Source organism: Petromyzon marinus, chromosome 48, assembly GCF_048934315.1.
Source record: "Petromyzon marinus isolate PM22_M1 ecotype Great Lakes invasive population chromosome 48, UKy_Petmar_22M1.pri1.0, whole genome shotgun sequence".
Lineage (NCBI taxonomy): Eukaryota > Metazoa > Chordata > Hyperoartia > Petromyzontiformes > Petromyzontidae > Petromyzon > Petromyzon marinus.
The window spans coordinates 8346282-8357580 of record NC_133714.1 but is presented as its reverse complement, the minus strand read 5'-3'; positions in this window follow the sequence as shown (position 1 = coordinate 8357580).

Here is an 11299-nt window from a genome sequence, read left to right as displayed (position 1 = left end):
GACGCGTGCAGGCGGGAGCGTGGAGCTGAGTGAGCGTGTGAGTGAGATGGGGGGGGGGGGTAGCGAGCGAGATGGGGGGGTGGGGGGTAGCGAGTGAGATGGGGGGGGTGTGGGGGTAGCGAGTGAGATGGGGGGGTGTGGGGTAGCGAGTGAGATGGGGGGGGTGTGGGGGTAGCGAGTGAGATGGGGGGGGTGGGGGGTAGCGAGTGAGATGGGGGGGTGGTGGTAGCGAGCGAGATGGGGGGGGGGTAGCGAGCGAGATGGGGGGGGGTGGGGGGTAGCGAGTGAGATGGGGGGGTGGGGGGTAGCGAGTGAGATGGGGGGGGGGGTGGTAGCGAGTGAGATGGGGGGGGTGGGGGGTAGCGAGTGAGATGGGGGGGGGGGTGTGGGAGGCGCGTATCTGGAGCGGCGACTAGGCGATGTGACAACTGGGCGCGGGGTGGTGACGGCACGGCACAACGGCACGGTGCTGGCGACGCAACGCGGGGTGTGGTGAGAACGGGGCCGTGAACGCAGCACGGTGACGGCACGAGGCCGCAGGGCACTGCGGGGCCACGCAGCAGCGAGTGAGCATCGCGGTGTGACCGCGATGCTCACTCGCAGCAGCGAGTGAGCATCGCGGTGTGACCGCGGCGACGCAACAGCGAAGGCGACGCGCGGTCTGACGGCGAAACAGCTCACCGAAGGGCGCAGCAGCGCGCACGAAAAGGCGGCGACGCAAAGCGGCGACGGAGCGGCGCCGTCGAAGTCGGCGGCGCTGCGAGCGTGACGACACTGACGCGTTGTGACGGCGCAGCCCTGACGCGCGTGACTACCCTGAGCACGTGACGACCCTGACGCACGTGACGACCCTGACGCACGTGACGACACTGAGCACGTGACGACCCTGAGCGCGTGACGACCCTGAGCGCGTGACGACCCTGACGCACGTGACGACCCTGATGCACGTGACGACCCTGAGCGCGTGACGACCCTGAGCGCGTGACGACCCTGAGCGCGTGACGACCCTGAGCACGTGACGACCCTGATGCACGTGACGACCCTGAGCGCGTGACGACCCTGAGCGCGTGACGACCCTGAGCGCGTGACGACCCTGAGCACGTGACGACACTGAGCACGTGACGACCCTGACGCACGTGACGACACTGAGCACGTGACGACACTGAGCACGTGACGACCCTGAGCACGTGACGACACTGAGCACGTGACGACACAATGCAGCGGCGCAGCGTGGGTCTGCCAACTGGAGGCGGCTCGTGCGGGGTGTGCAGGGCAGTGGCGGGCGCGGTGGTAACCCTGGCGCCCCCCTCGCAGCAAACAAGGCACCCGGCTTCGATTCCCGACACACGGCCACCAACACCGGTGACCATTATCTGTACCGGTCCTGGGCCTTCCCCTCGGTCGATTGAGTACCTGGTGCGGAGTGTAAACATCGCCGCTGGGAAGACAAAGGCGGCCGTGCCGGCCCCCGTAGGCGCTCGCTGACGTCGCTTGGCGTGTAAACGTCATCGTTGGGAGAGACACAAGCTGGCCGGGCGACGTGTCGGTGCTATGTGCTGCACGTGGGGCGGCGGCGGCGGCGGCGCAGAGCTTCGCGGTTTCGCACCCAGCGGCCGCCCTGGTTAATAGCGCGCGGTGTAATAGCCGCCGCGACGATAGCAGGCGCGGTCCGCTTCGGCCTAGGCCATCGTGTGCCGACGTCGCGGAAACAATTTTTATTTTCTTCCTCTTCCCAAACCGGGAAATTGCAGCGCAGACGACTCCATTGGCGTCGCGCAACACGGCAGCATTAACCGCCCCCTCTCCACCCCCTGCCGGCCCACTGATGCCCACCTTGTGCCGCACAGGGACAGCTGCCACTTGGGCGGGGGGGGGGGGGTGCCCTTATGTTGAGATGAGGGTTTGCCACACACGGCACTCCTCGCAAACCCCCGCACCCCGCATCGCCACCACGCTCCGTCTTTGCCACCGGTCGACTCCACGCCCCCCTCACCCACCCACCCACATTTCACGCTGCACGCGCCCGATGGTTGTTAAACACGTTCCACGTGACGCGCCGAGCGATTGACGCCGAGTCACGTTCATAGTTCAGAGTTTATTTATGTTGGTATAGCCCTGTGAGCCATTCGGCTCTTGAATCGGGTGCAACCTCAACAAACAAAAAACAAGAAAAAAATCTTAAAGTGACTACGTGTGACTGTGCAAACAGAAAATCCAGGGGAAAAAACATCAAAATATTCCTGAAATAGCACCGTACACCAACGCTGTGTGCAAAAATCCCAGTGGGATGCAAGTCAAACAACAACAACAACAACCACAAGACAACTAAGATTAAGGCCATCAGTCTAACTCCGTACTACAATAAACAAAAACATGGCCAAAAACGAAAAAAAAAGTTTTCGAAATCACCAAAATAAAAGCCATAAATGCAATGTAACAGTGATCATAGGGACTGTGACCGAATTATTAACAATGTTGATTTGAATCGGCGCCATTAACGCAGGCGTCGTTCATTTTACGAGCCCGTCACGTAGGACGTTTGTAACAATCGTGTGAAGCAGCGTGGAACGAGTTCATTCGAATTGGGCAGGAGTCGATTGGCGAAGGCGGAAACACGTAGCGTGGTGGTGATGGCGGGTCGCGACAACTGGAGTCGGGAGGAAAATCCTGTACGCGAGCGGTGGTGCAGCGGTTAGCGCACTGGGCCACGTGCCCGACAAGCCGAATTCGATTCCCCGGTCATGGCCAACGTGATAACCAAATGCTCCACCCGAATATGAAAGGGCTTATTCGGAAAGCAAATACTCTAATATACCGAGCCAGCAAACTTAAAAAAGTCCGCGTTTGTTCGATCATGGATAGTTATTGAGCGAATTAATTAATAAATAAAAACTAAAATGTTGGTTCTTCGAAAGCTACTGACGTCGGCCGGGGCCGATCGGTAACTTTCTGGCGAACACGGCAACAGGTTGGGATTCGCTGACTCTACACACGTCATTGACTGTACACACGTCATTGACTGTACACACGTCACTGACTCTACACACGTCTCTGACTCCACACACGTCTCTGACTCCACACACGTCACTGACTCTACACACGTCACTGACTACACACGGTGTGGACTCTACACACGTCACTGAGTCCACACACGTCACTGACTCTACACACGTCTCTGACTCCACACACGTCACTGACTGTACGCACGTCACTGACTCTACACACGTCGCTGACTACACACGTCACTGACTCTACACACGACGCTGACTCTACACACGTCACTGACTCTACACGTCACTGACTCTACACACGTCGCTGACTCTACACGTCTCTGACTCTACACGTGTCACTGACTACACGATGCTGACTCTACACACGTCACTGACTCTACTCACTTTACTGACTCTACACACGGTGTGGACTCTACACACGTCACTGACTCTACACACGTCACTGACTCCACACACGTCACTGACTCCACACACGTCTCTGACTCCACACACGTCTCTGACTCCGTACGTCACTGACTCTACACACATCGCTGACTCTACACGTCAATGACTACACGTCTCTGACTCTACACACGTCACTGACTCTACACACGTCACTGACTCTACACACGGTGTGGAGTCTACACACGTCACTGACTCTACACACGACGCTGACTCTACACACGTCACTGACTCTACACACGTCACTGACTCTACACACGACGCTGACTCTACACACGTCACTGACTCTACACGCGTCACTGACTCCACACACGTCACTGACTGTACACACGTCACTGACTCCACACGTCACTGACTGTACACACGTCACTGACTCCACACACGTCACTGACTCTACACACGTCACTGACTCTACACGCGTCATTGACTCTAAACACGTCACTGACTCTACACACGTCACTGACTCTACACACGACGCTGACTCTACACACGTCACTGACTCTACACGTCACTGACTCTACACACGTCACTGACTCTACACACGACGCTGACTCTACACACGTCACTGACTCTACACGTCACTGACTACACGTCACTGACTCTACACACGACGCTGACTCTACACACGTCACTGACTCTACACGTCACTGACTCTACACACGTCACTGACTCCACACACGACGCTGACTCTACACACGTCACTGACTCTACACGCGTCACTGACTCCACACACGTCACTGACTCTACACGCGTCACTGACTCCACACACGTCACTGACTGTACACGCGTCACTGACTCTACACACGTCACTGACTACACACGTCACTGACTCTACACACGTCACTGACTCTACACGCGTCACTGACTCGACACACGTCATTGACTCCACACACGTCGCTGACTCTACACACGTCACTGACTCTACACACGGTGTGGACTCTACACACGTCACTGACTGTACACACGTCACTGACTCTACACACGTCACTGACTCTACACACGACGCTGACTCTACACGTGTCACTGACTCTACACACGTCTCTGACTCCACACGCGTCACTGACTCTACACACGTCACTGACTCTACACACGACGCTGACTCTACACACGTCACTGACTCTACACACGTCACTGACTCTACACGCGTCACTGACTCTACACACGTCACTGAGTCTACACACGTCTGACTCCACACACGTCACTGACTCTACACACGTCACTGAGTCTACACACGTCACTGACTCTACACACGTCACTGACTCTACAAACGTCACTGACTCTACACACGTCACTGACTCTACACGCGTCACTGACTCTACACGCGTCACTGACTCTACACACGTCACTGACTTTACACGTTACTGACTCTACACACGTCACTGACTCTACACACGTCACTGACTTTACACGTCACTGACTCTACACACGTCACTGACTCTACACACGTCACTGACTCTACACACGACGCTGACTACACACGTCACTGACTCTACACACGTCACTGACTCTACACGTCTCTGACTCTACACACGTCACTGACTCACACACGTCACTGACTCTACACACGACGCTGACTCTACACACGTCACTGACTCTACACGCGTCACTGACTCCACACACGTCACTGACTGTACACACGTCACTGACTCCACACACGTCACTGACTGTACACACGTCACTGACTCCACACACGTCACTGACTCTACACACGTCACTGACCCTACACGCGTCATTGACTCTACACACGTCACTGACTTTACACGTCACTGACTCTACACGCATCACTGACTCTACACACGTCACTGACTTTACACGTCACTGACTCTAAACACGTCACTGACTCTACACACGTCACTGACTCTACACACGACGCTGACTCTACACACGTCACTGACTCTACACGTCACTGACTCTACACACATCACTGACTCTACACACGTCACTGACTCTACACGTCACTGACTCTACACACGACGCTGACTCTACACACGTCACTGACTCTACACGTCACTGACTCTACACACGTCACTGACTCTACACGCGTCACTGACTCCACACACGTCACTGACTGTACACGCGTCACTGACTCTACACGCGTTACTGACTCGACACACGTCACTGACTACACACGTCACTGACTCTACACGCGTTACTGACTCGACACACGTCATTGACTCCGCACACGTCGCTGACTCTACACACGTCACTGACTCTACACACGGTGTGGACTCTACTCACTTCACTGACTGTACACACGTTACTGACTCTACACACGTCACTGACTCTACACAGGACGCTAACTCTACACGTGTCACTGACTCTACACACGTCTCTGACTCCACACGCGTCACTGACTCTACACACGTCACTGACTCTACACACGACGCTGACTCTACACACGTCACTGACTCTACACACGTCACTGACTCTTCACACGTCACTGAGTCTACACACGTCTGACTCCACACACGTCACTGACTCTACACACGTCACTGAGTCTACACACGTCACTGACTCTACACACGTCGCTGACTACACACGTCACTGACTCTACACACGACGCTGACTCTACACACGTCACTGACTCTACACGTCACTGACTCTACACACGTCTCTCACTCCACACACGTCACTGACTCTACACACGTCACTGACTCTACACGTCGCTGACTCTACACACGATGCAGGATCTGTCCCCGATGTGACCCTAAGAGCTGTAAGCCCTCCACCACCCGGCCTGCTGACCCCGTGCCCCTGCTGGACACGTGTGAAAAAGAGCTTCATGGCTCATTGGATTCCTCAACGAGTGTAGGAATAAAGATTCTGATGGTGACGCCGAGCGAATGTTGTTCGGAAATCCAAAGCAGCAGCGCCGTTCTGGAGGTGAGTCCTGCGGCTGAGCGTAACTCTCCCAGGTAATTAAACGAAGGGAGTCATTCGGTAAAGTCACGTAGATAGGTTCAAAGAAAATAAGAAAAACTACGACATTAATAGTACATTAGAAGGGAGTCGTTTTAGAGCAGCCGCCGAATGATGCCAGTCGAAATAAAAATAAAATAATCATCGGTTTTTACATTTCCTAGTCAAAATGTCTAGATCATGATCAGAATTGACATCAGCCACTCAGATCTCGCATCAATAGATCATTAGAATTGACATCAGCCACTCAGATCTCGCGTCAATAGATCATTAGAGTTGACATCAGCCACTCAGATCTCGCGTCAATAGATCATTAGAATTGACATCAGCCACTCAGATCTCGCATCAATAGATCATTAGAATTGACATCAGCCACTCAGATCTCGCGTCAATAGATCATTAGAGTTGACATCAGCCACTCAGATCTCGCGTCAATAGATCATTAGAATTGACATCAGCCACTCAGATCTCGCATCAATACATCATTAGAATTGACATCAGCCACTCAGATCTCGCATCAATAGATAATTAGAATTGACATCAGCCACTCAGATCTCGCGTCAATAGATCATTAGAGTTGACATCAGCCACTCAGATCTCGCATCAATAGATCAATAGAATTGTCATCAGCCACTCAGATCTCGCATCAATAGATCATTAGAATTGAAATCAGCCACTCAGATCTCGCATCAATAGATCATCATTAGACTTGACATCAGCCACTCAGATCTCGCATCAATAGATCATCAGAATTGACATCAGCCACTCAGAACTCGCATCATTAGATCATTCGAATTGACATCAGCCACTCAGATCTCGCGTCAATAGATCATTAGAGTTGACATCAGCCACTCAGATCTCGCATCAATAGATCAATAGAATTGTCATCAGCCACTCAGATCTCGCGTCAATAGATCATCAGAATTGACATCAGCCACTCAGATCTCGCATCAATAGATCAATAGAATTGTCATCAGCCACTCAGATTTCGCATCAATAGATCATTAGAATTGTCATCAGCCACTCAGATCTCGCATCAATAGATCAATAGAATTGTCATCAGCCACTCAGATCTCGCATCAGTAGATCATTAGAATTGTCATCAGCCACTCAGATCTCGCATCAATAGATCAATAGAATTGTCATCAGCCACTCAGATCTTGCATCAATAGATCATTCGAATTGTCATCAGCCACTCAGATCTCGCATCAATAGATCAATAGAATTGTCATCAGCCACTCAGATCTCGCATCAATAGATCAATAGAATTGTCATCAGCCACTCAGATCTCGCATCAATAGATCAATAGAATTGTCATCAGCCACTCAGATCTCGCATCAATAGATCAATAGAATTGTCATCAGCCACTCAGATCTCGCATCAATAGATCAATAGATTTGTCATCAGCCACTCAGATCTCGCATCAATAGATCAATAGAATTGGCATCAGCCACTCAGATCTCGCATCAATAGATCAATAGAATTGCCATCAGCCACTCAGAACTCGCATCAATAGATCATCATTAGACTTGACATCAGCCACTCAGATCTCGCATCAATAGATCATCAGAATTGACATCAGCCACTCAGAACTCGCATCAATAGATCATCAGAATTGTCATCAGCCACTCAGATCTCGCATCAATAGATCAATAGAATTGACATCAGCCACTCAGATCTCGCATCAATAGATCAATAGAATTGTCATCAGCCACTCAGACCTCGCATCAATAGATCAATAGAATTGACATCAGCCACTCAGATCTCGCATCAATAGATCAATAGAATTGTCATCAGCCACTCAGATCTCGCATCAATAGATCAATAGAATTGTCATCAGCCACTCAGACCTCGCATCAATAGATCAATAGAATTGTCATCAGCCACTCAGATCTCGCATCAATAGATCAATAGAATTGTCATCAGCCACTCAGCACTCGCATCAATAGATCAATAGAATTGTCATCAGCCACTCAGATCTCGCATCAATAGATCAATAGAATTGTCATCAGCCACTCAGATCTCGCATCAATAGATCAATAGAATTGTCATCAGCCACTCAGATCTCGCATCAATAGATCAATAGAATTGTCATCAGCCACTCAGATCCCGCATCAATAGATCAATATAATTGTCATCAGCCACTCAGATATCCATCCCCTTCTCGAGCATCATCGGAATTGACATGAGCCGCAAACTCTTCACTGGAATGGTCAAATCGTAAGCTCAGCAGAAGCTGAGCCTGGACAACGGCCTTGGATGGGCGACCAACGTGCATAACAGGTGCTATAGGTAGTCGCAGTGCAGCTACGTGGTGAAGTATGGTCAAACACTCCCCCACAACCGACACGGCGAGGGAATGCCATCATCCAGCAGTGGATTTGACATAAAGGCTACTTGCATACAAGTACGCACGTCGATTCATGACTGGTGTTCGCTCCAGTGAATGTAGCGAACTTAGAGGACAAGTAAGCATGGCACAGGACACGTCAAGTCGAGTCGCTGGGTAACTGGGTGAGAACTCGACAGACCATGGGGCAGAAGAAGACTCATTGAGCAAGAGTGAGAGGGTGAGCGAGAGGGTGGGTGAGTGAGTGAGTGAGAGGGTGAGTGAGTGGGTGAGAGGGTGGGTGAGTGAATGAGTGAGTGAAAGGGAGGGTGAGTGAGTGAGAGGGTAAGTGGGTGAGTGAGAGGGTGGGTGAGTGAGTGAGTGAGAGGGTGAGTGAGAGGGTGGGTGAGTGAGTGAGTGAAAGGGAGGGTGAGTGAGTGAGAGGGTGAGTGGGTGAGTGAGAGGGTGGGTGAGTGAGTGAGTGAGAGGGTGAGTGAGAGGGTGGGTGAGTGAGTGAGTGAGTGAAAGGGAGGGTGAGTGAGTGAGAGGGTGAGTTAGTGGGTGAGTGGGTGAGTGAGTGGGTGGGTGAGTGAGTGAGAGGGTGGGTGTGTGAGTGAGTGAGTGGGTGAGTGAGTGAGTGGGTGGGTGAGTGAGTGAGTGGGTGAGTGAGTGAGTGAGAGGGTGGGTGAGAGGGTGGGTGAGTGAGTGAGTGGGTGAGTGAGTGGGTGAGTGAGTGAGTGAGAGGGTGAGTGAGTGAGTGGGTGAGTGAGTGGGTGAGTGAGTGAGAGGGTGAGTGGGTGAGTGAGTGAGTGAGAGGGTGAGAGGGTGAGTGAGAGGGTGGGTGAGTGAGTGGGTGGGTGAGTGGGTGAGAGGGTGGGTGAGTGAGAGGGTGGGTGGGTGAGTGGGTGAGTGGGTGAGTGAGAGGGTGAGCGGGTGAGTGAGTGAGTGGGTGGGTGAGTGAGAGGGTGGGTGAGTGAGTGAAAAGGTGGGTGAGAGGGTGAGTGAGTGGGTGGGTGAGTGAGAGGGTGGGTGAGTGAGAGGGTGGGTGAGTGAGAGGGTGGGTGAGTGAGTGGGTGAGTGAGTGAGTGGGTTTAGTGGGTGAGAGGGTGAGTGGGTGAGAGGGTGAGTGGGTGAGTGAGTGGGTGAGTGGGTGGGTGAGTGGGTAAGTGTGTGTGGGGTGGGGTGTGTGTGGTGTGAGTGGGTGGGTGAGAGGGTGAGTGGGTGGGTGAGTGGGTGGGTGGGTGGGTGGGGATGGGTGGGTGAGTGGGTGAGGTGTGGTGGGTGGTGGGTGAGTGAGTGAGTGGGTGGGTGGGTGGGTGGGGGTGGGGTGGGTGGGTGAGAGTGAGTGATGGTTGGTGAGTGAGTGAGTGGAGTGGGTGGGTGGTGAGGGTGGGTGAGTGTGTGAGTGAGTGGGTCAGTGAGTGAGTGGGTGAGTGAGTGAGGGGTGAGTGAGTGAGTGGGTGCGTGTGTGAGTGGGTGAGAGGGTGAGTGAGTGAGTGAGTGCGTGAGTGAGTGAGTGGGTGAGTAAGTGGGTGGGTGAGTAAATGGGTGGGTGGGTGAGTGGGTGGGTGGGTGAGTGGGTTAGTGGGTTAGTGGGTGGGTGAGTGAGTGAGTGGGTGGGTGGGTGAGTGAGTGGGTGGGTGGGTGGGTGAGTGGGTGGGTGAGTGAGTGAGTGAGTGGGTGGGTGGGTGAGTAAGTGGGTGGGTGGGTGAGTGAGTGAGTGGGTGGGTGGGTGGGTGAGTGAGTGAGTGGGTGGGTGAGTGAGTGGGTGAGTGAGTGGGTGAATCAACGAGTGAGTGGGTGGGTGGGTGGGTGAGTCAGTGGGTGGGTGAGTGAGTGGGTGGGTGGGTGGGTGAGTGAGTGGGTGGGTGGGTGGGTGAGTCAGTGGGTGGGTGGCTGAGTGAGTGAGTGGGTGGGTGAGTGAGTGAGAGGGTGGGTGGGTGGGTGAGTGAGTGGGTGAGTGAGTGAGTGGGTGGGTGAGTGAGTGCGTGCGTGGGTGAGTGGGTGGGTGGGTGAGTGGGTGAGTGAGAGGGTGGGTGGGTGAGTGAGTGAGTGGGTGGGTGAGTGAGTGAGAGGGTGGGTGGGTGAGTGAGTGGGTGAGTGAGTGAGTGGGTGAGTGAGTGCGTGCGTGGGTGAGTGAGTGGGTGAGTGAGTGAGAGGGTGGGTGGGTTAGTGAGAGGGTGGGTGAGTGAGTGGGTGCGTGAGTGAGTAGGTGAGTGAGTGCGTGCGTGGGTGAGTGAGTGGGTGAGTGAGTGAGAGGGTGGGTGGGTTAGTGAGAGGGTGGGTGGGTGAGTGAGTGAGAGGGTGAGTGAGTGGGTGAGTGATTGGGTGAGTGAGTGGGTGAGTGAGAAGGTGGGTGAGTGGGTGTGTGAGAGGGTGAGTGAGTGGGTGAGTGCGTGGGTGAGTGAGTGGGTGAGTGATTGCGTGAGTGAGAGGGTGGGTGAGTGTGTGAGTGAGAGGGTGAGTGAGTGGATGAGTGAGTGAGTGAGTGGGTGAGTGAGTGAGTGAGAGGGTGGGTGAGTGAGTGAGAGGGTGGGTGGGTGAGTGAGTGAGAGGGTGAGTGAGTGGGTGAGTGAGTGAGTGGGTGAGTAAGTGCGTG